The sequence below is a fragment of the Corvus kubaryi genome, unplaced genomic scaffold (assembly GCF_017639235.1).
Source record: "Corvus kubaryi isolate FWS band 111438036 unplaced genomic scaffold, C.kubaryi_AGA036_p1.0 37391, whole genome shotgun sequence".
Lineage (NCBI taxonomy): Eukaryota > Metazoa > Chordata > Aves > Passeriformes > Corvidae > Corvus > Corvus kubaryi.
This window is the reverse complement of record NW_024581130.1, coordinates 6,166,459-6,193,595: the sequence shown is the minus strand read 5'-3', so window position 1 is coordinate 6,193,595 and position 27,137 is coordinate 6,166,459. Positions and strand designations below refer to the sequence as shown.

The 27,137-nt window shown below is 41.2% G+C and overlaps 1 long non-coding RNA gene across 2 annotated transcripts; it reads right to left on the bottom strand.

The window, feature by feature from the left end:
- Window positions 1–265: 265 nt before the first annotated feature.
- On the bottom strand, window positions 266–14,037 carry LOC121669313. Of its 2 annotated transcripts, none has more exons than XR_006017706.1 (4): window positions 13,832–14,037; window positions 4,198–4,365; window positions 3,574–3,707; window positions 266–836 (listed from the first exon to the last, which is right to left on the bottom strand). It is a non-coding gene; the product is annotated as an uncharacterized LOC121669313 (long non-coding RNA). The 2 variants fall into 2 exon arrangements; XR_006017707.1 differs by having other exon boundaries at window positions 13,836–14,037.
- Window positions 14,038–27,137: the final 13,100 nt, after the last annotated feature.

Below are 27,137 nucleotides of genomic sequence, written 5' to 3'. Positions count from 1 at the left end.
AGGGACAGCTCTTGAAAACCTGACTGATCTCTTGTTTGGGGGTCACAGAAGGTCATACACCTCCTCCCTTTCACTCTCAGTGACTGGGGGAATCCTAATTTTGTACAGGATGGAGAGTTCTTGCAAAAGTTTGATACCAAAAACCGAGCAAAAGCCACCCTTAACCAGCACAAAGGAATACCAAAAACATAATTATTATTCTCCTTGTGAAAGCCAGAAATATTTTCCTTATTAGTCAGTAAAAGGTATGTTCTAGTGTGTATATTTATGTTTTATGGTACATTTTGTCTTTCAGTGGTTGCTGGCATGAAATCTTCCCATTTAAGTATGTTTTACAACAATATAGTGACCATTTTTATTCAGCAAAGGTACATGGAAAGCAGGACAGGCTTATAAGACTTGAAAATGGGACAGATAGAAGTCAGTACTGCTTTTTTCATTTTGTGCAAAAACTTTGGAGAATGCTTCTTTCTTTCATTTCAATATACCTCATAAGGTCATCATTCAAACACCCAAAAAAGAAAGCTGGATTTTATTGTTTTTTTATTGTAAAGACCCCTGACTGTCTTTCAAAGTTATACTAGAACTGAAGTTCAGGCAGGCTCAGACCCTCAGCTTTCTTAATTATTAATATAAATAGTTTGGAAGTCTTTAAAGATGTGTGCCATAAGGAAAAAGAAGAATTAGAAACTTTCAATCTGAGCTGTACACAATTGTCCTGGTCCCAGATGGCACAGTCTTGTGCACGTGAATTATCCCAGTGACTTCACTGGGATTTACTTGTGTGGGCAAAGCTGCTCACAAAGAAAGAGCATTTGCACTTCTGGAGTTCTTCCCTGCAGAGAGAAATAGAAAAAGCTGTGGCTGTACAAAGTGTCAAAAGCAAAAATGTGTTATTTGCACTCTGATCAATGATAATAAATCATAACAAGAAAATCAATTTTTTCTTTGAATCAGGATTAAGAGCAGCTAGAATTACTTGCAAAAATGCCACGAGTAGGCAAGAAATACCAACAGCATAAGCAGATGAACAAATTAACATCAACTGCTGTAACATCCTTCCCATTTCCTGATGGGCAGCAAATAAAAGTTCAGGAACAACACAGCAACTAGTTTTTCTGCGTCAGGTCTCTCCATGTTTAAATTAAGTTCATAAATTAAATTAGACATGTTATTCTATACTAGTTGCTGTTAAAATCGAATACTGTTTACTGCTGGTATCAATATATTATCCAATTCCATTTGCAGCTCCACCAGTGGTCATTAGTTTGCCTTTGGCAAACCCTGCAGGGATTTTACACAAAAGCTATTTAAAACATGTACCTTTCCCCGTAAAGCCCAGCCATGAAACCTGTGCTTTGAAAGTGTAACAGAACAGAATTGCTTTTAAGGATAGTGTCCTGAAAATTTACAAGCTGCCAAGGTCAAATTACAAAGTTGCAATCAATGGATATGAGGCTCGACTAGACATTATTTGGTGGAGGGAGAGCACTCACACATCCAGCTCCCATCAATACGCAGTGCTCTGGTATTCACTGCAGCTTTCTCCAGTTGGTTCCCACTGTGATCTCCAGAAGACTCTGAAGAAATTTATTGTAGTAGTACAAGGAGATCATGTGAAAAACCCCTGGGCAAACGCCTGGTTGCTTTCTCCTTCCATATTTCAGCAATTTTCAGGATTATTGGGAAAGTTTAATTGTTTATTTATGTCCTGGTTTGAGACAAATTTGGAGGAACATCCAAATGGGAACGTCCTCTGATAGAAGGTGGGTTACAGCCGCCCCTCCCCCACCAGGTTCAGGAAAAAACTGGTTTATATCCTAATTTATAATCAGGATTTTAAAAAATAAAAATAAACTGTTTTCTTGCTTAACTGTGTTTACTTTTTATTACTTTCCCTTTCCTTGTCCTCTTCCTTTTCCCCTTTTCCTCTTTCTATCCGTTCTCTTTATTTTTCCTTTATTTTTTCCCCTTTCCCTGTTGTCCTTTTCATCTTTTCCCTTTATTTTCTTTTTTTTAAATTTTGACTCTCTTCCTTTTTTTTTTTCCAATTACTTTTACCATAGCAAAAGACAAATCAAAGTTTGGGGGAGAGGTTGTGGGATGTTTGTCTCTTGTGGCAATGATCATCAGTGAGGGAATGTTTCCTGCAAGGATTCACACTGTAATTGAAGGAGGTAGTTGAGCTATTGGCAAAGGCAATCCTTATCCTCAGCATTCATTATTTAGTGAAGTTTTAAGAGCCTTAAGCAAAAGGTTAGAGGTTAGAAAAAGTTTCTGAGGTTAAAAGAAGTGGGCTAGACATATAAAAACCAAGGGAGTCCATCTAGGCAAACCCACACCTAACCACACACTGTTTCTTAGTCCAGAAAAAAGACATAATTAGAAAAGCAGCATTTTAATTTAATTTAATTTTCCTGCTTTGTTGAGGTTCTTGTAACAACTTCACCAGCATTGTTTCTAGACTGCAAGTCACTGCTTATCTATTGATGTGATTTTTTCCTCTCATTATTTCCTTGGAGGAAAAAAGAAAAACAACCTTAAGTATTTATTCAAGTATTTATATATATATATTTTTTTTTTTTTTTTTGGAAAGGGCTGGGGTCGGTCCATTTCGTGTTTACTTTATTTTAAAATGTATGTGGTTTTGTGTATTTATGTGAAAGAAGGAAAGGACAAAGAAAATTGTGGCTTGCATAAGAAGCACTAGATGGTGCTGTGAAGAAAAGTATCCAAGCTAGGTCTCAGCAGCCTAACCTGGGTGCTGAAATTTGGATAGCCACCTTTGTTAGCTTTACAAAGCAGGGATACATTGCTGGTTAGGATTGCACTCGATTACTTCCCTTAGGGTTGGACAGTGGTGGGAGCTGTCATCTGATCAGCACATGGAAGAGGTCGGGTTCTCCGGGCAAATGCCAGGAAATGGAGACGTCTTGTGTGACCTTTAGCCCAGTCACAGGTGGCAGCTGAGACCTTCTCAGATGAGAACCAACAGTAGGACAGGATTTTAAAATCTGTGGGGCATCAGCATAGAGAGTGGAGCAAAGCTCCTACAGGTCTGTTGCAGCCCAAAAGATGCCGAGCACCGTTCTGAGCTAATTAAGGCATCAATGATTTCCTAGCCTGTTATAGAAGCTATGAAAGTGGTGCCCACAATTCCTGCCAGCAGAGAGCTTCACATCAGGATGGTAAGTACTCCCCTACCCATTATTTATCCTCCTGCCTGACAGACATGATCATCTGCTCAGATGCAGCCTCCGGGCTTTGTCTCCTTTTAAAATTTTCCCTTTGTTCCAGCTATCAGCAGAGGGAAAGGTCTGAAAATGCAAGTGCAGCTGCCTGGGCTGCAATGGCTCTGCAGGCAGTGGTGCTGAGTGCCTGCCCTCTCCATGGGAGCAGTGTGGCCAAGGGCTGCAGCTTGCAGTTTCAAGCCAAATGCCATGAAAATGGCCCAGCCCAGTGCTGACGGTGAGATGTCTGTACTCACCACTCCCAAATTTGCAACTATTTAATTCCTGAATAGACACCAATCAATTAATTTCCCCCAGGACAAATGGTGCAAGAGTTTATTACCTGAAAGACAAGGCTCAGCCCTTCTGCGACCGTGTTAGACATTTCCAGTGACACTGCTCTCTTCCTCTTCACCATCCCTTCATTCAGAACAATCCCCTTCTACTCTTCCTCTCCCTGACTGCCAGAGTCTCAATCTATGAAAAATGGATTCATACAATTTTATTTTATATTGATGTTATCCCTAAACTTCAAGAGGCATAATTTATTTTGCCATCTTTATGGTGTTCCCACTTATTCTTAAAACACTTCAAAACACAGCAGATATACAGAAGGGAGCTTGAATGTCTGGTGAGTGGGGTTTTTAAGTTAAAATTATAGTATTTTAATACTTCACATGCAATGATCTCTTTGTAAAGTTTTCATAATGTCAGAGAAGTTCATAGAGTAAATTAGTTTGACTTCACTCGGAGTGCTAACATTTATAAATCTACAGTGCTGCCTTTCTGAATATATTTATTGCTGCAGAGAGGAAGGGGGATCAAAGGGCTCTAACACTTATTTCTGCCATCATTTCTCATCTCCGGCACAGTTTGAATTTTGTATACATAGCAGTTTCTTGCTCCAGAGATGTCAGAAATTACCTGGAGACTGCTTACAGGACATTAGAATAGAATATGGACAAACCTGCAAAAGAGTAGATGCTGCGTGCATTAAATATTAATGGCCCACATAAGTCACGAATCCAGATTTGCTTGCAGATTTGTTGTGTGCTCTATTTTGCAGTGTGAGCAGAGGAATAAAGCTAGAGTCTGTCTTCTCTGAGCGCATTTCTCTTCCACATGTTATTTTAGCCTTGACAATAATAAAAGGAGAGAAATAAACAATGCAATATTAGTGATTAAAAGCATAAAAACACATGAGGAAAATGTCTGATTGTAAAAGATCACCAAAGTAACGACAGTAATTTCTGGTTCTGCAAGGACTGAGGCCTTGAGATGATAAATTCCCAGAACCTGGGAGGATTATTGAGTTCTTAGCTTATCGCCTATTAAACACCAAGCCACCCAACAAGGTGCCATTTTTCCCCTCAGCAATAAGAGAATTTATTTTTTAGATTTTCAGCATCATGGCTCACTCTAGGATAATGCTGTTTGAAAAGCTCCACCAGGCTGAGTCATACAACCTCAGGAGAACTTCATGGTTTTGATAAAAAGTATTGATGTGATCCCTAGAAGGTTAACCCCCCCCCATCCCAGGTGAAAGAAGAGAACCCAAAATTTCTCAACCATTGTTTCTTAGCATGGAGTTCATAATTTTTTTAGTGTTTTGGGATGGTAGTACCTTGAAGACTACACCTGAGACATCTTATTGTCTCAGTAATTTCCTGTGTGATTGAGCAAACCACACCAAAGCAATTTGAAGAATCACAAATGCCTTCTTTCTGGGTGAGAGGGGATGGAGGGAAGATGTGCCACACCCATGGTGTCTGGTTTTGGGCAATATTAAGTATATCTGTAGTTAAACAGCAAATAAACAACTGCTGTGATATATTCTGAGAATCTGGAATTATTTGGGATCATTGCAGCCATGGGGCTTGACCTTTTCTGTAGCACAGAGCAAAAATCTCCTCACATGTTTCTTCTGGAGTCCCAAATATCTGAGACATAGCATTCCTTCTGAAAGATAGGCCCTGGCTTAAGTGCTTTCCATGTTTGCGGTTAAAAGGAGAATTTTTAGTGCAATTGTTACTAAATGCTATTAATAATATTAGAAATCTAATGGTGGGAGTGAGACCACGACTTTTCCTTTGACTTACAGCAAGCTTGCTTGCCAAAGTCACTCCAGATTGTTTTGTCTTGTTTTTTGCACAATTCCGGTGCTGGAGGCTCCATAGCCTCCATAGGAATGTGGCCCTTAGGACACAGTTGGGCCCTGGCAATAAACAAACCTTCCATTTATTTTTTTAAATGTCAGAAGACAGTTTCACCTGGGAAACAAACTGGGGGAAGCTTTAGATTTCAAGTTTTTCTACAGGTGTTCTCCATCCCTACCTTTTACTGCCTTGACAGAAACTGCTAGTCCCCTCCAGATTGTCTGGTTGGCTGTAATTTGAGGTGGATTTTTTTAGGAAGTGCATTCAGTGGCTGAGGACTCTTGTGGGAATCAGAACTCCTCGATCATCTACCATGCAGATTTTGCTGTTTCTTCAAAGCCGGAGAAAGGGAGTTCTAAAGTGATTTTACAGATCTATCTTCTTTTGTAAGAGTTATGGAATAGAAATGAGGTAATCACCCACATATCAGCTAGAGTTTTGCTACAACCAATAGCTGTTAAATAAATGTTATTTGCCTTCTTATGATCTTCTACGTCTCTGAACTGCCAGTTTCAACCCAGCAGTCAAAAGAGGCCATTGAGAAAGAAAAAGAACAAAGAGTGCATACTTATTGTGAAAATCATGTTTCAGAAAGTCACTGTGCATATATCTGGGAATTTAATTTTCAAGCACAGCTCCCTGAACAGCTCCCTGCACAATCTGGCATTATCAGGGAGCAAAAGAGACATTAGGGGTCGTCTCACACAACTGCTACATTTCTTTAGTCATGGAAGTACCCACAAGACAGTGGCATTTACAAGCATCCTTCCACCTTCTGTAGTGCTGTCCTTGCCAGCAGAGAAGGCAGAAGTGAACTTGTTAATCCACATAAAATCAGGAAGGAATGACTTTGTAATAGAAATTTGCAATGTGAGGAAATCAGCGGATACACTTTTAAAACTGCAGCATAGTGCAGTTTCCTGCACTTCCTCTTTTTAATTAGCCTTTTTATTTTCTGAGGTAAATTTTAATGAGTAATTTAGTAGAGCATTGTGGTATTTTATTCATTACTGAGTTATGATCCTATCAACAGTATTACATTTGTTATTATTGTTATTACTATTATTATTATTATTATCTTCATGACCACACAATGCAGCTTCTGGAAAACAAGTGAAGGCTGGCACTGCACCACCAACAAAATAAATACAGAGAAGTGTGGCTAACACTGAAACATATTCACTTATTTTCCATGCAACACTTTAATATCATTTGCTTTACTACTTTATGTGGTAATTTTATTTCCATCCACTGATAATTTAGAATTGCTTTCTACTTGAATTCTGAAACTCATCCTGAATTATGCAACTTGTGTCTGAGATCACCCCTATTCTCACTTTACAGTTGTACTGACTCTTCTTAAAATACCAACATATTTCCAAGGAAGGAGTATGAAATATTTACTTTCAACCTCACTTGGCACCTTTTGGAAAGGAAAGAAAGAAAAAAAAAAAGGGATAATATAAAAGAATGTTACCAGGAATATTGCTGTGGCTAGACAGCAATACAAAGGACAGACTGAATTCACTAAAATGTGAAACTTAATATCAGAATTGTAATTTAGTTTTGAAAAAGTGTTTTTCAGTCTCCTGGTATCAGGAAATAGTTACCAAGCAACACCGTAGATATTGGTAATGCAGGCAGATCTATTCAAATAAAAATTATTCAAAACATTGTCATTATCAGTGGAGCTATGTTATTGCTAGATTCATAACCCTTGGTATCCAGACACTTTCATATTCTACTTCTTGAGCAAAAATCTGCTTTTCCTGAGGAAGGTGCCCTTAAAGTTACCTCTGTTAGAGGAAGCTTGTGGGGATGTGCCACCATCTGCTGTAGTTCCACCTGTATTTTGCTGGGTTGAATGCAGCAAAGGCTGCCAAGCACAGAAGGGCAAGTAGATGGTGAGTACATGCACAGTGTGTGTGAGCAGCAGCAAAGGAATAAGAACACTTTTGCAGCTTTTGACACGGGATTTCAGCAAAAACCTTTGTATTGAATTTGAAATGTTCAATTATTCCTCAGGAAAACAGCAAATAAATGGTTTAGATCCAGAAGGATCTCCCTTTTGCTTAGAATCAGCCTACATTTTTGAAGAAGTAGACAGCCCAGATGCTGAATTGTGTCTTGCAAGCTGGCTGCATGGTACAGAGCCAGGGATTGCCAGTCCCTTGCCACGTGGCTTTGGGCAGATGCACCATGGATATTGCTGCAGATTGGGTCAAACTGGTAGGAAAAATCATGTTCCTTGGCTGCAAGAAGTTCTAGAGCACCTTAAAGCAGGCAGCTGAGTTAATGGTCATCTCCAAAGCCCAGGAAGGAGCCTTATCCCTGTTCAATGCAAAGATATGTGCAACTGGAACCCCACTGGCCAGAACAATGGACTTGCATTTCAATTCTATGCAGCACTGGAGAGTTTAGGGGACACATAGACACTGCAGGCAGTCAGTGATCGTTGTTGCAGCACTGCCCAGCTGTATAAAGGGAGTCTGGCCCAAGGAAAGGCCCTTTCAGAAAGGAGATTTGAGTGCATGTTTATCAATTCCCCACAGAGCGGTAAAAAAGGACACTTTTCCTTTTCTTGAGAAGGTGCACCATTATATCCAAGTTATCTGATGCCCTCATCAACTTCATCTCCTGGATGAAACAGATCATAAGACCCTGACTCTTTTGCTTGACCACTTGGCCCAAGCATGGAAATGGTCCTGAGACCTGTGATAAATGGAAGAAAAAGTGTCAAGAATTCAGGGGAGGGCTATAAAGAAATGGCAGCTGTTTGGAAGGTCTGATTTACAGTAATAATACCCAATCACCTCAACCTGTGTGTTAAACAAGCTGCTCTAAGGACACCTGGAGCACTCTCTGCACCTCAAGGGAAGATCTCCCCTTCTGGGCTTTTTTTCTGTATCAAATGGCACAAGAAGAACATTTACTTGCGGAGTTTGGGGCATCCCATTTCCAGCTGGTATCTGACTGTAAAACAAATGATATCTGGCACAAGTTAGAAAGACTTGAGCTTGGGCTAAATCATCAAGTTGGAACTGCCACCTTCTGCAAACAGTTTTGGGGCTGACACTCATGAAAGGCTGGGGGACACAGGAGGGGTGTCTGCTTTTGCTGTTACCAGTCTCCTGATCCAACAAACCAGGACTGCTGGACTCGCCTCAGTAGAGCAGAAAGGAAGAAACAGCAAGAGCCAGCAGGGCAGGGATATCTGCTTTCTATCTCCTGTCAGGACAAAGCAAGCTGGGGAAGCCAGCAACCACTTAGTTCCACTTTTAAATTTAGGCTGGAGGAGATGCATCCATTTTAACATGTACATCTTCTCAAATGATAGTGACATCTTTCTTTCTTGGTGTAAATGCTTGTAAGGACCACAGTTTGGATCCTCAAGGGTTGCCTGCTGTGGGCAATTAAAAGGTTCTGATAAAGACAATCTTTTATCACAGAGATCTCTCTTCATAGGCAGTGGTAAGAGTAACCCTCTTACAGGATGATAAACATTCTAAGCTGAAGATTACAATTTTTAAATGCAAACCCTGTGACAGAAAGCCACAGTGCTCATCCTATCTTGTAAAGATGCTACATGCTATATGTTTCTGAGCTTCTGTCTATGCCTATCTTCTTATAACGTAGAGAGAGAATAATTTGTTACAATGTTTGTACCCAATTTAATTTAAGATGAGAAATCAGCGAGTAGGAAGAGAGGGTGGAAGGAGGGGGGCAGGACCTGCTCCATTTACAGCTCTTAAAAATAGCATGTGAAGCCAGAAACATATAAAATTGAACTAGCCATATCCACACGCAATGCATTTCCAAACAGAGAGTATCTACAGTGCTTCCCAATTATGTTCAGTTCACTGCAGCAGGTGACCCCAATTTCTTTGAAAAATCTTTATAGCAGTCCTTTTTCAGAGAACCTGCATGGGGTGCTCAGAATAAAAGTCAAGGCCACAAGAGTTTCACTTACTTGGGCTTCCTTTGGATTAAAGTGTGTGGATTACATGACCAGGGAGAAAGCTGGAGGACAAAGATGTGTCACCTGCGCATGGGCATTTAAAGCCAGTGGCAAGATGAGTTGAAGATCATCAAAATGAAAAGCTGAGACATCTGTTTTGTTCACCACCTGGAGGGCTCATGCCCTGCCTCTGTTTCTTTCTCTTACTGCTCCCATGTGCCCTGTGGCTGCTGTGGGTTGGTCCTGCCCTTGGCAGCCAGGTGGGGTTGATGCTGCTGGGGCCCCCCCATGCTGGTGATGTTGCCCTGGTTGGATCTGTAAGGGTTGGATCCCAGGTGAATCTGTAATGGCAAGGCGGGCCCTTGAAGGGATGTCTGGGATGTCTGTACTTTGGCCAAGCTCTTTTCTTGCTCTACATACTTGTTAAGGGAATGGACTCACTTTGGTTTTGTGGCTGTTAATAAAGCAATACAATGGAGAACAGGTCTGGTTTTATGTAATATTTATGTTAATGATTATTTTAGGGGCGTTGGCATGTGAATGACCACAAAGGGCAAAAATCAAATTTGCTGGTGACACCATGAGGGCACCAGTGTAAAGAGCATCAGGCTGTCACAGGAGGAAGAACTGGACGACCTCAGGGGAAAAAGTAATAGAAGTGGAATTAAATTTTATAGTGCAAGTGTAAATGGGCTTGGCCTTGGGGACTATTATCACTTTTTTGCTCTATAGTGGGAGCTCATTAGCTAGGGATGACTGATGCTAGAAGGATCTGGGGGTATTGGCCATGGGACAACTGAGAGCCACCAGTGCTGTGAAAAGGCAATGACAATCCAAGAATGCCTCTGACAGGTTACTTTCAGTAAGGATGAGGGAGAGTTCATGCCATTTTACAGGCTACTACTTAGACCTCATCTGCAAGACTGTCTCCAGTTTTAATCAGCCATAGCTAAGAAAGATGAATTCAAGTATGAGCAGTTTGCAGTGAAAGGCTCAGATGTGTCTGAAAATGGAGGGAAAAAAATGTGCTCGAAAACCATCATGCTCGAGGAAAATCCCAGACTATGATATCCCCTAGTTTGTTACTTCAGGGTTTTTTTTTTTGGTATTGCTTTAGCACTGGACATTTAAACGCTAGATAAACAAAATACAGTTTGCTTTACAATGAAGAACAACTCCTCTACCCATTTGCAATAACAAAAGTGTGTATCTTTGTGCTAAAATGGCCAATTTAAATTGGATTCCAAAGCTATAGCTTAGTCATCAACTTGCAGTTTGTAGTAACACAGGCCTGAATATCTAAAACAATTTCCAGTGGTGCATAAATGACTTCATGGCATTTGGAAATATGTACAGGAATGGCTCCCAAGCCAGCCGAAGTTAATGAAAATAAAATTTAAAAAATAATAATAAAAAGTGGAGAATTTTTGTATTTTCATTGTAGTCTTAATTCATTGTTATACCTACTAGAACATATAATATTCTTTTGCAACCATGATTGTATTTCATCATCTGTGTTAGCCACCACACACTTTCTGGCTACTTTATTCTCTTTTCACTGCTTTCCATACAGATCCAGTCTGCATGGCATGGCAGGCTTCAGGAAGCTGGAACAGTACCTCTTGGCCATGAACTGAAAACAAGCAGGAGCCAGAACACCACAGCTGCCTCCTCTCTCACCCTCTGCCCTGGGTCTCTCTGGAGGTCTGGGGCCAAGTGGTGGTGTTGGGGGGTGTCTTGGCAGTGCCCAAGTCACTCCCCAGCTGTGCTGTGTTTAGTGCAGGACCTGGGCATTTCATGGTTGTGCCTTTTTTCACCCTCAGCTCGTGCAGAGCCAGTCTGAGATGTTATCAGTGGGTGATACACAGATTTTCGGCTCTGTTATATCCAGGGGGCTGGAGGGAGTTGAACTATTCCTGCTGCCTACCTACTATATCCTAGAATTTCCATCCATTTTCCATAGACTGGTTGAGGAGGGGAAGTCTCTGAGGATGCTGTCACTGTTTTTCTTTCGGTGGGAAGTGTGAATTTTACTTTTGGCACACAGATCCTAATTCTGAAAACTAATGCACTCCCTTACTTTTGGGACTGGGCCATCTGTTTACAATAAGAAAGGTAATGGATGTTAAACCCATCTGTGGTCTCTTCTCAGAAGCTGCTTGGTTTCCCCAGATCTCCATTCCCTCCCTCTCTCCTCACCAGCCTTGGAGGTGAGTGATGCTTCCTGTGGGACACATCATAGTTACCTGCTCCTTTCACTTACTGACAAAACACCGTTGTTTAAAAGTGATTTTGATGTAAAGCTTAAATGAATGAAAGGTTTGGAGCACTGTTTTGTTAAATAAACAATGGGTGAGCAAAGATTTTCTCATAAGGCAGGGAGCAGGCTGCAGCCCATGAGCAGCCCTGTGTCCAGCTTTCCTCTACCCTTTTCCTAAGGGACCCTCACAGCCTCTCCCTTCTCACACAACTTGGTGAACACCTGCTTCTTGACTAAAATTTGGGTATTCCACTTGTGTGACAGGAAAGACCATGGTTACTTTTAAGAAGCATCAATATACTTCAAAGCACGTAGCAGAGAGTTCCTTCCCTGTGTTATCACCTGTCCAGATGCCTTACTCAAAATTACTAGATACATTTGGGGTATTGGCATATCTGTATTTAGACCAGCTAGTATCTGATGCCCTGTCCTGTAAGAGAGGGATGGAATGGTCACACAGCTTTCCTGTATCTTCTTACAGGGTGCAAACCCTGTCTCAGAAAAAATGTTGGGCTCCTGTGGCCAAACTCGTCAACTGCTGTTTGTTTAAGACAGAAAAAAAAGTTTCAAGGCCTTATCTAGGGGATACATGGAAAGGTTTGCACTGAGCATCACTGTGCATAGTCTAGAAAACACCTGCTACAACATTTTGTAAAATATATTTTGAGACTGAAAGGCCAAACAGTATAGAGATGCTAATCAGCTTAACCTGTCAATATCTGTTTTCTGAGCGTGGACCAGAGAACAGTATCTTGGATACAGCACAAACTGACAGACAATATTATTGTCAAGCAGAGAAACTATCAGGTCATACTTTAATTCTTCTCAGCTGTCCAGGGAGTTTATTTAATCTCCAGTGCAAAGGGAGGATTCACAGATCTATCTAGCCTAGGCAGAATAGATGTTGTAAAGGCATATTTAATGGCATGTTGTTAAGATTTTATCATGGCCCCTTGTGGGCTTGGAAATATGGAAGCTGCAACCATTCTTCTGCCATAGCAAAGAAGATACCCTTTTTAGAATAGTTTGTGATCTGCAATACATAATCTTTACTGCAGATAGCATCCTGAAGATTACTAGTTTTATCTATTTCTTGGTCAATTTGATGTCTCTTTTTATAGTCTGTGAAAATACCTGTATGCACCTTTGTACATGTCATCCAAGAGTGTTTATAAAGTGCAGACATGCTCTCTTTTTTTCCCTCATTTCTTCAGGAGCATCAGTGATGTTTCTGTACTACAAGATGAGTTTAAAGTAGTTCTAGTCTGAAGCAGACCCATATAACCAGACTGAGATAATCTCACAGATGGAGCCCTCAGGAAAATATGCAGATGCTCAAGTCTCAGACTGCACAGAAGGCCAGAGCCTGGCACTGGTATTGGACTGCAGGAGAGATGAAAGCTGTGTAAGATGTGACCAGATGAGTGATCTACCCAGCCTGGTGGCAGGGCTAAGAGATGGGAGAGAAAGGTTAAGCCAAGGAGATGGACCAGTAGAACCATGCTCTGGCCTCTCCCACATGGGAGCAGAGACCAGAAAGAAGCAGCAATGCCCATGAGCCTCAGGCATAGACCAGGATATCACAGAACAGCAACAGAAAAACATTTCCTTCCAAGTAGTTTGAAATCTGCAAATTCAAACTCTCACACAAGAAGGGGCAGAAATTTGAAGTGTGGCCTTTTGAATGTTACTCTGACCTGGGCTTTTCATTCCACCCCCATGCAAACTACATCAGGTGTAGCAAACCCCACAGTTCTAACAGTGATGTGTTAGCATTTTTTACTTAAAAAATTCCAAAGGACACACATTGCTGGGTATTTGTTTGTTGAGCTTGTCTAGGTTTGCATGTAAGCTTAAGCCTCTAATAAAGCATTAAAGGTAGGACGGGAAAGCTGCTGCCACTGCTCCTCAAGTCACATTTATCACAGCACTTTTTAAATCAGCAGCACAGTTACCACTGTTACTGATACTTAACCTTGGAGGTGGCTAGCCAAAATTTCAACTCCTAAATCTAGACATATCAAAGAAACAAGTCAGTCCATCTCATTCTCAGTTGCTCAAAGTTTCTTCTTGGCTAAAATGAAATTAAAAATCCAGCCCATATTTGCTATGATTTTACCTATGTCAAGACATCCTGTTAAGCATAAATTGTTTTACTTGCATCTCTGAAAATTCACAAATCTCAGGAATTAGAATGCTAACAAAAAATAAATTAAAAATTCAGTACCTACAGACGGCACCTTTGTGGAGAAGCCAAGCCCAAGAAAAGCCATGTGTATCTGAGGAGTACTCCCAGAACACAAGCACGAGCAGCATTAAAGCTGGGTGGGACAGCATTGTCTCTGCTTCTGCATTTGTTAAGGTATCTGATGTGCAGAGGAAAAATAAGGCCACTGCTGACAGTGCTGTTGTGCTGGCTTCTTTCTCAAAGCGTTGTGCCTGGGGAAGAAGAAAGCACAGAAAACATTGTTGACAGTTCCATTGCATAATGCTGAAAATGCTGTTCCTAGGTTTTCTGTAATCACTTTTGCCTTTAAACATGTGATTTAGTTATAAATTATCACCCTGACCACAAGCACTTCCTCCATAAACTCACTGAAAAGCAAATTAACCTTTTCTCTCTAGAATGAACTCTCTTATTAATATGAGAATCAATTCAGTCCTTTTTTCATTGGTTGCCCCAGCCTATTTGCACTTTCCAGGCTGAGTAGTGACTGCCCTGTTAGTTGCTTAAGCAGAATTAATTTTAAGAGCCAATTAAAAAACTCCAGCCCAATAATACAGGAAGTGATGTTCTGGAAAGCTTTTCATTACCGCATCTGTGGTTTCTTATTGAAAAACAAAATGTCTAATTATTGCCCTGATCCTTCCATCCTGACCTTGGGCCAGCTCCACAGGTGGTGAACACTACTGCAGTTTAACGCACCAGCACAACTTAGTAGCGTATTATTATTTAGCACCTGTTCTGAAGTAGTATGCATAAAATCTTACTCATAGAAGCATGTGGGCTTTTTATTACCTGAGGAAGAATTCATTCAAAGAACAGAAGTCCACCAAGACCAAAGGAACAAAGTCTGCATGCAGTGATGACAGAGCTGCAACAGAATCCAGGTGCTGGATGGGTATGGACACACAGGGCAACAGGAAAGGTTACACAGGGTTCTCACTTTCCTACAGTCACTGCAGATGCTAAGGAATATTTTCTCCTCTGCTTGTCAGGCTATCATCTCTCTCACCAAAACCCAAACAGGGTTAGTAGAAAGACATTTCCTCTTTCTATACTCTCTCTTTTTTTCCTAGACTCAGTGACGTAGCTTTGGTTTTCCTCTCCCGACCACCATCAATGTATCTCTCTTTTGCAGGGAAGAATGCGGAGCAAGATGCATCCATATTCAGTCTCACTAAAGAACGGGGTCTGAAAAGTTAATGCATTCAGACTTCTGATAGCAGCAAAATAATTAAATCTGCAGTAAAACACTGACTCATGTGGTACCTTAGCAAAATGTCAAATTTCATGGTGGCACAGCATCACTTCTGTCCCCAGGCTCTCAGGAGTGTTGTTTGAAACTCTTTGATGACTCAAAGGAGATTAAAAGCATATGTTTTTAGGACACTTTCAGAAACATAAAAAAGACAAAAAGAAAAAAGCTGAGATTCTGTGGCAAAGGCTGAAGGTTCCTGCAGAGGGAAATGCTGAGGAGAGCTCTTTCACACAACTCCTGCCTACATGCAAGCTTAGGGACGTGATCCAAACCCACATCCAAACCCCCTGGTGTTGCAATGGGGACACTGCAACACGTGTATCAGACAACAAGGCCCATGGAAAAGAATTATCTATGGACGGATTCTTGGTAGCTGTTTCAGAGATGTTTCTTTCTCCAGCCCCACGGCCGGGCTCTGCCGAGGAACTGTTACAGTCACGGGACCAGAGGATCCTTCCCGTGCAGAGGAACAGAAACCAACCAACGGGGAACGAGGCTGACCGGGGCAGGGAAACCCCGTGTCTCCCCCCAGGGCTCCTGTCCCAGGACCACATGGCAGGGGGGAAGGGACCCCAACATTTCACCCGTTTATTTTTAACAAAAAGAGATTTAAAACTTAACATTGAAAACAACTGGATAAACATAACAAGGACAGTTTCAAAACAAAACAAGCCACCCTCCTGAGTCTTTAAATGTCCAAACAGATGCTCTGGAACATCTTAAGGCTGACAGAAGGGAGACAGGACTCTCCGGGCATGCTTTGTGGGGAAACTGAGGCAGGAGAGGGTTTCTTCCATTTGTACCTATTGGAACTCTAAACAACAATAGTTAATTTCTTCCCTCCTCCTCTTCATCCCCCACTCAGCATTGGAAAGGGATTTTTGGGGAAACAATTGGCAAAGGAGTGGTTTTGTGAGGGAAACCATGGGTGAAAAAATGGATTGGGAATACACTGGGGGTAATAGGATATAGGGTAAAAGGAAAAGGTGGGATTAGGAATGGGAGACTGTAGGGACTGTTCATAATGCGGATATTGTCTAACCTGACTATGATTTTTAGCATATTTACTGCCTTTTACAGAAACACCATCAGGCCCAGTGACCTCTGCTGCTTGTAACCCTTTTCTACCTTGCACAATTTTGAACTCTACTACTTCTCCATCTCCTAAACTTGGGATGTATTTTTCAGGGTTATTTTTTTTAATAGCAGTTCTATGAACGAATATGTCTTCTAGGTTGTCACATCTTGTTGTAAAACCATAATTTTGCTTAACATTATACCGTTTTACTATTCCTAAAACCTTAGCTACAGTGATTTTTTCCTTTTTCTGAGTGGCTGCTGTTTTCTGTCTCGCTGTGTTTTTGGTTTCTCTTTCGCTTTTGCTCTCTCCCATGTTGGAATTGCCAGGGCTGCTGGGGCCATCGGGGCTGCTCGTGCCTGTGCGCTCTTCCTGGGGTCGCATTTGGGGCCGCACGGGCCACGCCGCTCAGCTCCCTGTGCACGGCCACCACCTCTGCTCTCAGTTGTGCTGCTGCTGCCTGGGGCCGCACCCACATCTCAGCTGGGCCCCTGAGCGACAACACCCCTGCTCCAGTGTGCGTTTCGGCTGGGCGCGGCTCCGTTCCACCACCACTGCTGCCCGCACGCCGCTCCTCTCACAAGGCTCGCTCCACCATGCGCTGCTCGGCTGGGTGGGCACCACTGGATCGCGCCTGCTCCCGCCACGCCTTGCCCTGCTGCTGACACTGCAGCTCGCGTGGCTCTGCCCGTGCACGGGAACTGCCTCGCTGCTGTCAGAGTGCTTGGCACACGTGGCCTGGGTCGCACGGTCCCTGAAGCAGTTTTAACTTTGCAAGGACACAGCTGACATTGCTCAACAGTCTCGGTAATTAAATAATATTCATGAAAATATTCTTCCATCAGCATATATTTTGACTCAGAAATTAACTATGTCCAAACAGTCTTCCAAAAGTCTTTGGTTAGAATCAAATCCCAAGAAACGTAGGAAAAGTTCTTAAACAACCATGCCAGGAAGTGTTTCAGCTCCTTTTGATCTTGAATTAAGCTAAAATTTACAAATCATTGTTCAAGAATCTTTTCAAGTTTAAGATAAATGTCCATATGCAGCTCGGAGAGCCAAGAGTCTTTCCATGGTTCCTCCATAGTTTAGAAATGGGACAGCAAAACAAAAATGAGAGAAATTCGGAGTTTACTCACAAATCAGTCGCTGTCCTTAGGGATCAGGGATTGTTCTGCTCGCATTATCTACCATTTATTACCGTGGCGATGTTGCAACACATGTATCAGACAACGAGTCCCGTGGAAAAGAAATATATATGGACTGATTCTTGATAGACGTTTCAGAGAGATGGTTATTTCTCCAGCCGCATGGCCGGGATCTGCCGAGGAACTGAGGCAATCATGGGACCCGAGGGTTCTTGCCCACGCAGGGGAACACAAAACAACCAATGGGGAACGAGGCTGACCAGGGGCAGGGAAACCCCATGTCTCCCCCCCAGGGCCCCTCTCCCAGGACCACATGGCAGGGGGAAAGGGACCCTGACACCCTGGAGCACCACCACTGATTAGCATCCTAATTTTGGACCTGCACGAACACCACTGGCAACTTTCTCATGTCTCTGTAAGTATATAAGGGATTGTTGCATTTCTCAAAAGCTCAAAGCAAAGCTTGTATCAGCTGGGACCTAGAAACAAAACCTCCCTCCAAATGAGGACTGATCCGTGGGTTTTTGGAGGGCTCGTCAAGGATGCAGAGGCAACAGGCTGTTTTCTTTTAAAAGATGGTCAAAGGAGGGGGTGGGCCCCCTTTTCACACAGCAGCCTTGTCGTGTGGGCAGTCACCCAACAGACAAGAAATTGGGAGTTGCTCCCAGGACTGTTGCAGTGTTTTATATACTTTGGAATAAGCCAACAGTGGATAAATATCCTTGGAAATGAGGGACCTTCTCTTTCTTTTCTGGCCCACTGCACCTTGGGTTAATTTAAGAGAAATGCAGCATATTCACTTTCTGTCTGTGACCCAGCAAATATTTAACTATTTCTCACCAAGGGAAATGTGAGATCTCTTCCATGTCCCTGGGAATAATTGCCACATTGCAAACCGTGCACAATCTTGAAGACTGAAAAAAAAAAATAGGGACTTGTGAGAGCTCTCCCAGTTTCTGGGGGATAATTAAAGACCCCAGTGTACACGTGGGCTCACGCTGGCTGCCGTCACAAGTTTTTGCTGCCAAGGACATGAAACACCTGTAAGGAGAGTCAAGCATGCATGTAGGTCTGGATCAATTTACTTGCTGGTTGGGAAAAGGAGAGGGAACCTGGGTACAGAATGGAAAGTTAACAAAGACACAGGGGAGGAGAAAAGTAAGGATGAGCTTTCCTGCCATTGCACACTTGCATGCTGCAGAATTTTGGGCACAAATCCTACTAAAAATGTCCTTTTTATTATAGCTGTCTCCTAAAAAAAAAAAAATTCAGCCCATCAATTCACTGCTCTGAAATTAATCTTTACCCTTTTGCCAACGTGTACATTTATGAAGGGAACACATAATACTTTACAGAAGTATAATGTTAGTATCTGTAAATATATTGCTGACCTCTTTATCTTCTTGTTCTACCACTTGTGATGTGCCCCGGGCGAGTGTTGCTCTAACAGCTGTATTGAGTAGTACAAGCTGAGCTGGAGCTTTGAGGTATTTTTGTGTCTGTTCACTTGTTAAAAGTGTGCTCTGCTTTTTCTAATGGTGTTAAACTGAACTCCCTGGATTAAGCAGTTCATATAGGTCAAAATTAGTCCTCAAGGGATAGGCCACACTTGGCCTGCTACTTCCCTCACCTGTAGTGCTAAACTGTGGTATCTCCTCATTTAATTTTGGGTGTTGCTGGGTTCTTCCCAGTAATTTCAAACACTGGTGGCTTTACTAAAATCATCTGTCTATAAACCTCCTTTTTAATAAGCTGCTGTTTCACTTCCAACTTTTTTTTAATGCTGATTCAGACCTACTTTATTAAGGAATGCTTACGTATTGCCTTTGCCCTCATAAATAGAAATACCTCCTCAAAGCTTTCAAAGTACTTAGCTACCCTGCATAGTGTGGTGAGGAGGGTAAAATAGAATATATTATAGAATGTCATAGCCATTTCAAACTTTTGAGCAATTAGTTGAACTAATTAGTTGAGCAATTAGTGAACTAATAATAATGTTGCAGCACTGTTTCTTCAGAAACTTTTAAATTTGACATCAATAGGCATCATACATATCTCAGTGTGAAATAGGAACTTTGTAGCTTTGGTTGGTCCTGACGATAGCAACACTTAGAAAACAAAATAAAGGCATCTATGACACTGTTGATGGAATGATCAAAGCTGCAGATGAAAATGCACAGGAGAAGAAATGTTCCGTTAGCTAATTTGATTTGTACTTTTATAATGTTTCCTATGGGAGAATGTGGAATTCTAGACCTGGTTGCACAAATACAGAACGACTGCTAGCTCCACTCTAGTCATGCTGGTCTCCCCAGGCTGCCTCTGTAGTCAGAGAAGAGGCAGAAGCCTCGTGTTGCCCCTCAGACCTGCCCTCTCTCATTAGGCAAGGTTAGTTTTTGTGAATTAACCCTTCTGCCTCCTGTCATATTTGTTCATTGGATAGGTTAAGTTATTACAGCTCATCCCTCACTGTTTCAATTCCTGATAGCTGAAATTTCAAAGTCTTGTTTCGTACTAACACAATCTCTTGCATTGAACTTCCTTGTTGTTTTTTGAAATAAAGAGAAAGGGGACTTTGTCCAAGTTTAAAGGCAGTTTAGCTTTATAGCCCTCAGTACAGGATCCATCATTAAAATTAAGCATGTACTTAATTGGTTTCCTGAATACAGACAGATTTAAGCACATGCTTAAATGCCTTGCTCACTTGAGGCCCTAATGGACCATGCAAATTTAAAAGTTCACTTCTCATTGAGATAAATGGAGAGGATAATCATAAATTTATCAGAACAGAAGCTGCTACTCACTGTATATGTTGGCAGCATCTTGCAGTATTGTCCTCTCCCTCTGCCTGAGATATCTAGAACTCGCTGAAATAGAAAAGTAGCAACAGAATAAGAACTGTTTTTCCTCACTCAGATCACTAGTGCAGTGTTTGATGGTAAAATGTCTGTGCATCTGCCACAGAGATAAGAAATATTTTCCATAATTATTACTTATTTTTCAAAATTAAAAAAATAGCAGAAACTGGGTGGAAAAAAAAACCCAAGGAAACAGAAGGGATACTACGTCTGAAAAATCCACCAGCTACTTCATGGCTTTGCACTGTCTTTCCTAATAAATTTTTTTTCAGACAAGTGTTGTTACAATGGTTAACACTGAACACTGTGCAGCAATCCATTAACTGGCCAGCAAGCTGTTCTCTGAGAAGCAGCCCAGCAAAGACCAGTGAGATGCAGATTTGTGTCTGGGTTTGTCTTGAGTTTGGTGGCATCTTCTTGTGTTTTATGAGGCTTGAACCCATGATTCCTCAGTAAGAAACCAGTATTTTCTGGGATGAGTTGCCCTGTTTTGAAATAGACAAAGTATGGGAAATAGTACAAAAGATTTCTGGAAGGAAGAGGAAACAGATCAAAACAATTCATAGAGATACCATGATTTCAAATGCAATTCCTTAGGAAATGAGAGTATGAGTGTTCATTAAATCTAATTGTGGTGGACACGCGCTGGATAATCCAGAGATAGGCTCTGGGCATGTGCTGCTTTTTAAAGTGAAGTGTACACAATAGTCTCACCAGTTGTTGTCTTTGCTTATACAAGGCTCAGCAGCTACCAGCTTTTTTTATTTCTTTATATGTTACAACTTCTACATTTGTTTTGAGCCATATTAGATAGTAGAATTAAAAATGCTGGAAGCTAAAATAGCAACAAACCCTGTCTAGAAAGGTGACAACCAGGAAATTTAGCACCTTGTCCCTAATGATACATTTCACTAAACTATGCCTGTTACATTCTATAGCTGTTTTGTTACCACTGTCATTTTACTGAAGATCACAAAACAAAGTGAAGTATTTATAAGAATGGTAGAATTACTTGGGGGGTGAAATTAATGTTTTACAATAAAAACATAAAGAATATAAATCTACTTTGCGTCTCTAAGAAAGGTGAAAAGCTATCACGTAAGAATGTGCTGTCATTATGTTGATCTGTAATACAGTATTGCCATGGCCACAAGCTTTGCACTGAGTTTCCACGGTGTCAGGACTTCCTCTGTCTGAACTTTTCTTGACCTACCTGCAGCCTTTTTCTCTGTTGGTTTGGTTGTGATAGCAATTTCTCCAGCTCTTTAGGACTTTCTGGCTGATTTGCTTTACACTGGTTTATCTTCCTGTGGTGCCACCATGGTTTCACTAGTACTGGTAAATATAGGCCAGGCAGGACAAGAGGGACACAGGGTTCAGTGTGGAAGGGCAGAGACTTGGAATGATGAAATATGGAACACAGGCTTGACACCAAAGGCCCCACAGATAAAGAAATGCAGACCTAGGGCTGGACTACTCTGGTTTGTAGGATAAGCAAGCAAACAAAGGAACAGTATCTAGCACATGTACATCTACCATACGAAAATGGCTGTAACTCAGAGGTGAAGATCAGTGAAATAAAGCCTGGCTGTAAAAGCATGTTAGCAGACACATAAAAGTGACCCCAAATGAATCCAAGACAGAGAAAGAAGAGAAATTCAAAGTGAACATTGTATTCCCCCCCGGCAAAGGACTTTGAATGCTGACAACTCGCTGGGAGCACAGCCACCATGAGAAAGAAACCCCCAACCCAAGGGGTAAGAGGAACACCAGAAGGGTGAGCATAACATCATGAAAAGAGGTAGAAACTAAGTCCATGTGTAAAAACTTAACTGCATCACTCTTTTTATTACTGAACATTTTCTGCATAGACTTTTTTTTCTCTTTCCATAACAACTATATGTGGAATAATAATGATTCTTGGATGAGACTCTCAGTATTTCAATTGTCCTAATGAGAGATTTTGACTTTATGTATAAATTGTGAATCCTCTTTGACTGTAAACAAAATCTTAACTCCTTAAGGAAGAAATTTTGAAATCATACAGCTCTTTTACACTAGCAGAAAGCAGTGTACTGAGATCCAGTGGTCAGAACTTCATGAGATGAAATAATGAAATAATTTTTGTTATCTGCTGCCAACAATAATAAATACATGCTAAAACAAAAAGCAAACTATGCAAAATGGGAAAATGGTCTTAATAGGAAAATGTTAAACAGGAATGTGCACACTGTAGGAGTTTGTTTTGGCTCTGTCCTTCTGCCAATGGCAAGCTTTAGACAAGAGGGAAACAATGCATTACTGTAGCTCTTGAAAATAGTCTGCCCTCCCTTCTGCAGTTGCTGGGGTGTTATTGTTGCACTGACTGCCTGTTCTGTCAGGATCCCTGTTTGTGCTCCCACAAGCTCTTCAAAAGAAGCAGCACTTGCTCAGGCTCGTGGAGATTTTCCATCAGGAGAGCGGAGCGGGATATGGGCTCTACGTTTCTTAACAATCAAGCTTAGAAAAAAATGCTCCGTGCAGTCCTCACTGAAAGACCTTGGCTTTTCATGGGATGGAAAAGCTGTACATAAAATGAATTTTTACTGCCAAAATGGATCTTATTATTTGGAGTGGTTTAGGCTACATTTGTACAAAGCAGCACGTAACTGTTCTTTGGAGAGCTGTGGCGAGGTTTTATAAGAACATGGAATGGAAGCAAAGAGGTCGCATTAATTTGTGCTTTCATAACGTTGGGACTGTAAGGAAATATATTTTGAATAAGAATTGACATAGGAGACCTCCAAGATAACAGCTTATATTGAAGGAAATCATTCTTATACAAAATATTTCTCAAGGCTCATAAAAGATAGCAATAACAAACAGCATTATGCAGTATCTGGGAAATTCTATTTACTTAAAATGCTTTCTGCTTTTATTATTATTCAGGCTCGTTCCTTCAGTGGAAGTTCTGATTGAAGCTTGAGCAATGTGTATGATCTCATTACAACAGGGCTGCGTTGGAAAATCTGATACTGATACTTCCAACAATGGCACCTCTCACTTACTATCTGTCACTTGGCTACAACGAGAGCCGTGCAAATTTCCTGCCATCAGATTCTGGCAGGTGGCTGGAAGCCAATATAATATTCCACATATACCCTGTTGCACTCAGGGGAAAAAAAAGTGTGTTCAATATCCTGAGTGTGGCTGGTTTGGAGCACAGGCTGCCCCACAAGGAGTGTTGAGTCACAGGCAGGTTTCTGCTTTGCTGGGGAGGGTACAAAAGGCCACCATGTAATATGGACACACATCAACAAGAATCTTTCCACTGTACACCTTCAAGTAAGTCACAGGCAACTTTTAGGGCTGTCATTCATTGATTTCTAGCAACCAATTCCCTGACTCGTCATCATCAGTTTTCTACCACATGTACATGTCCAAGGCCAGCCAGATTTTGTCTTTGAAAGATGCCAGAGGGTAGGCAGTGTCACTTAGCTACATATCTGCATATAAGCACATATCTGCTTGCAGATTTTAGAGAGAGGAAGGGAGGAAGAGTTTCCTCTTCTTGTCCCTGTGCATCTCTCCTAAAGTAATTCACATTAATCTTTATCTCTCCTCTACTTTTCTGGGGTCTGTCAGTACTGACAATAACTGGGGATGTAGGGTTGCCTGCTCACAAACCCTGCACCAGCAGGGCCTTGAAATAAAAAGCAAATCCTTCCCATCAACATGAAGTTAATAGCTTTGTAGCCTTTTAAATTAGGATTAATTAGGGGGGAAAAAAATTCTGAAAACCTCACACAGAGTCAAGCAAGGTAGCAGTCTAAGCAAGAGAAATTCAGAACGTAAAAAGTGAGAAATGAAACATATGAAAAGATGGAAAACAAATATCCCTCTTGAGAAGGATGGGTCCTTTTCTCCAGGCTTTCTTTCAAATTTTTTAACAACTTTCAGTGTTCCTGTGTTGGAGATAAAGTGTCCTCTCCCCTAACTTTTCTTTGGAGTCCTTAAGGCCAATTTCTGTCATTTCTGAGGCTTGCTGTAGGGCTGCCCTCCTCTGCAGTAGCCTCTTGCTCCCTTCAGAAGTTCTCCAATACCCACTCCCTCAGACTTTTCCTTGCTTTCCTCTTCTCCCACCTCTTGTCCTGCCCTTCCTTCCAGAGGAATTTGGAGTCTGGCTTGTTTGGATGTTCTAATGGAAGGTGTAGTTCCCCTCTCTCTCATTTCTAGGGTGTGCCTCCTCAAACCACAGCACAGTCACCAGCACCAGCCCTCCTCTCTGCTCTCCCTCTTCATAGCATTCCTGTAAAGGTATCACACGAAATAAATTCCATGTGCCATCGTGTAAGTGCCTGCTGAGGATCTATAGTCACATTAACCAGCCTGGCCTGCTCCAAAATCTATTTGTGGCAAGGGCAGCACAAACCCCTGGCTGAAATGGGCACATTGTCTCCTCCCCTTCTCCTTTCTTGCCTTTTTCTGATTCCATAACAGGGGATTTTTCTGACTCATTTGTTGACAAATCTTGGTGGAAGCCTCATGCTAGCCATTTTGAAGACATTTTCTGACAATCTGGTAGACAGGCTTGCTGAAATAGAAAATTTCCCTCTTGAGAATGTTACTTTTTCATTTTTTTTTCCCCTGAAGGACTAAAAGTATCAGAACAAAGCTGCTAAAGAAAAGCTATTGTCCTCCCTTTGTTTACAAGTGCACGTCTTGATGAAATTCTGTGACTAGTTAGCTGCCAAAACCATTTAACATTATGAATTAATATACCCATGAATTTTGTATAAGATGTTTTATGGAATACCTTTCTTGTTGTTGATTGCCATCTTTCTTAGCAGAATAGAGCCTCCTGCTTGGGGTTGTTGCTGACACCTCAAAGTAGCTCATTTATCCAGGTGCTAAAACAGATTTAATGAACCATGGGAAACACATGATTTTTCAGAAATGACCATAATGACAACGGTTCATAGATAATAACAGGCTATTTACCTGTGCCTGAGTTGCTTCAAATTTATTTTCTTCGGACAATTTCCTAACCCTGGCTACAGTAATACTATGATAGAGCTGCAGGTCTACAAGCAATTTGTTAATTAAAATTAATGCTCCACTATTGAGCTGTTGCATTAAGCACATAGGTCTTCTGAAGAAAGCATGATCAGCTAACCCAGCAAATCCGTGGGTCTGATCAGCTTAAGAGATGAAGGATTTCTCTCATAAGCTGCCTCCAGCCTTCCTGGTGGTTGTGTGCACTTATAATCAGCATATCCTTAGGATTATTGATTCTCCCCCATAAAGTGTAAAGCTTGTTTCTGTTGATGTCCAGGTTATTGGACTGATGTGTTTACCAAAGGGAGCAAGAAACCCCTTTACATTCTTATGTGAGCTAATAAGATTTACATATAATCTGGTCGAGTATGATGGATTAGATGGATGGGTGATTACTGGAGAAGGAATCAGCACTACAGCTTTTCCTGCATGACAAATTCTTCCTCTCTAAAGTTGCTGAACTCTGGGAGTGAAGAGAAATTAGGAGTTTGATCTTAACTTTATCAAATTTTGCCACATAACATGGCAGCAGTTACAGGGTTAAAATGCACACATGTATAAGGAATATACATATACGTATACATATACATATATATATATGTAAGCAATCAGGAAAAAACAGTAGGAAACAAAATCAGTTCAGCAGAGGCAGTTAGATATCCTGGGTAGGTTTGATGTGAGATTTAGACATTTGAATTTAAGAACACAATTCACAAAACCCTTTCTTAACCTTGCCAGCATCCAAAAGGATAAAGATACTTGGATGTTCACCGGAAAGTTCCCTGCTGTTCCTATCTTGCATCTGATCCTGCTCAGAAGTGACAAAAAAAAAAATTTCCCTCCTGATATTCCCTTCTGGATGAGAATTCTCCTTGCTTTGAAGACTGTTTTTTAGTTTAATTTAACTTCCACAAATTCAAGATGTTGACCTCACTGAGCTAGAGGACTGTGCTCCATCTTCTGTCCCTTCTCTTTGTCACCAAAATCAAATTCCTTTGTAATAAAATAGGAAGAAATTGTCCATCTTTAGATGGTAGATTTAGGTGCCTAAGTCTTTAAGACTACTGGGGTGCTAAGATCCTTAGATCATCACAGACCTTGCAGGACCCCAGTGTCACTGGCTTTCATTGGGCAGGCAAGATTTAACCTTGGGGATCATTTGAGTACTTTACTAATTTCTTCCTTAGATCTAATTATGGACCTGAGTCTGGATTTACTTTGTATTTTTTTTTTTTTTTATGTAGCATAAACACCAAAGTACATAATACATCTTTCACAGACGAGCTTGCATTTCAAAATAAACTCCGGGATCTACATGACAGAATACGAATTTTAAGCATTTTTAAGCGACAATTTTGGCACTTGTGTAAAGAAAAAGGCAGAGAAGAGCTGCAGTGATAATTTCCAAGAAGCCAAGTAATCTTGATACTTTTTTCACATGCATCCCACACCTTCAGAAGGATACATTCCGCCTCCCCTGTGAGTGGAGAGTTTTGAGATGTGCAACATTTCCTGGGTAACAACATATCAGTTTCAGGTTGTGATGAGAAAAAATTGCTTTCAAATATCATGAGTTCAAAAGTGCAGCTGAAATTTGAAAGTATTAGTTTCACATTCTGCTTAAGAAAAACTGTGAAAAGAGAAGCAGAGAGGAGACTGAGGATAAAATTCCAATAAAAATAAGATATCTATATCTAGCCAGACAGTTGGTATTATATATATCTATATAATACTGTGTGCATGACAAATATGGTAACAGAGCATTACGGCTGCATGGTTAGGCAGTCAGAAGTTTGGAAACAGCCTAGTTAAGGTTGCTGGCTGTGCTGCTCTTCTCCCTCACATTGTGAACACGTTATGCCTTTTTTTTTTTAACTTCAATACTTCTCTGCATAGTCTTTTTCAGATAGAATAAATATTTCTTTTATAT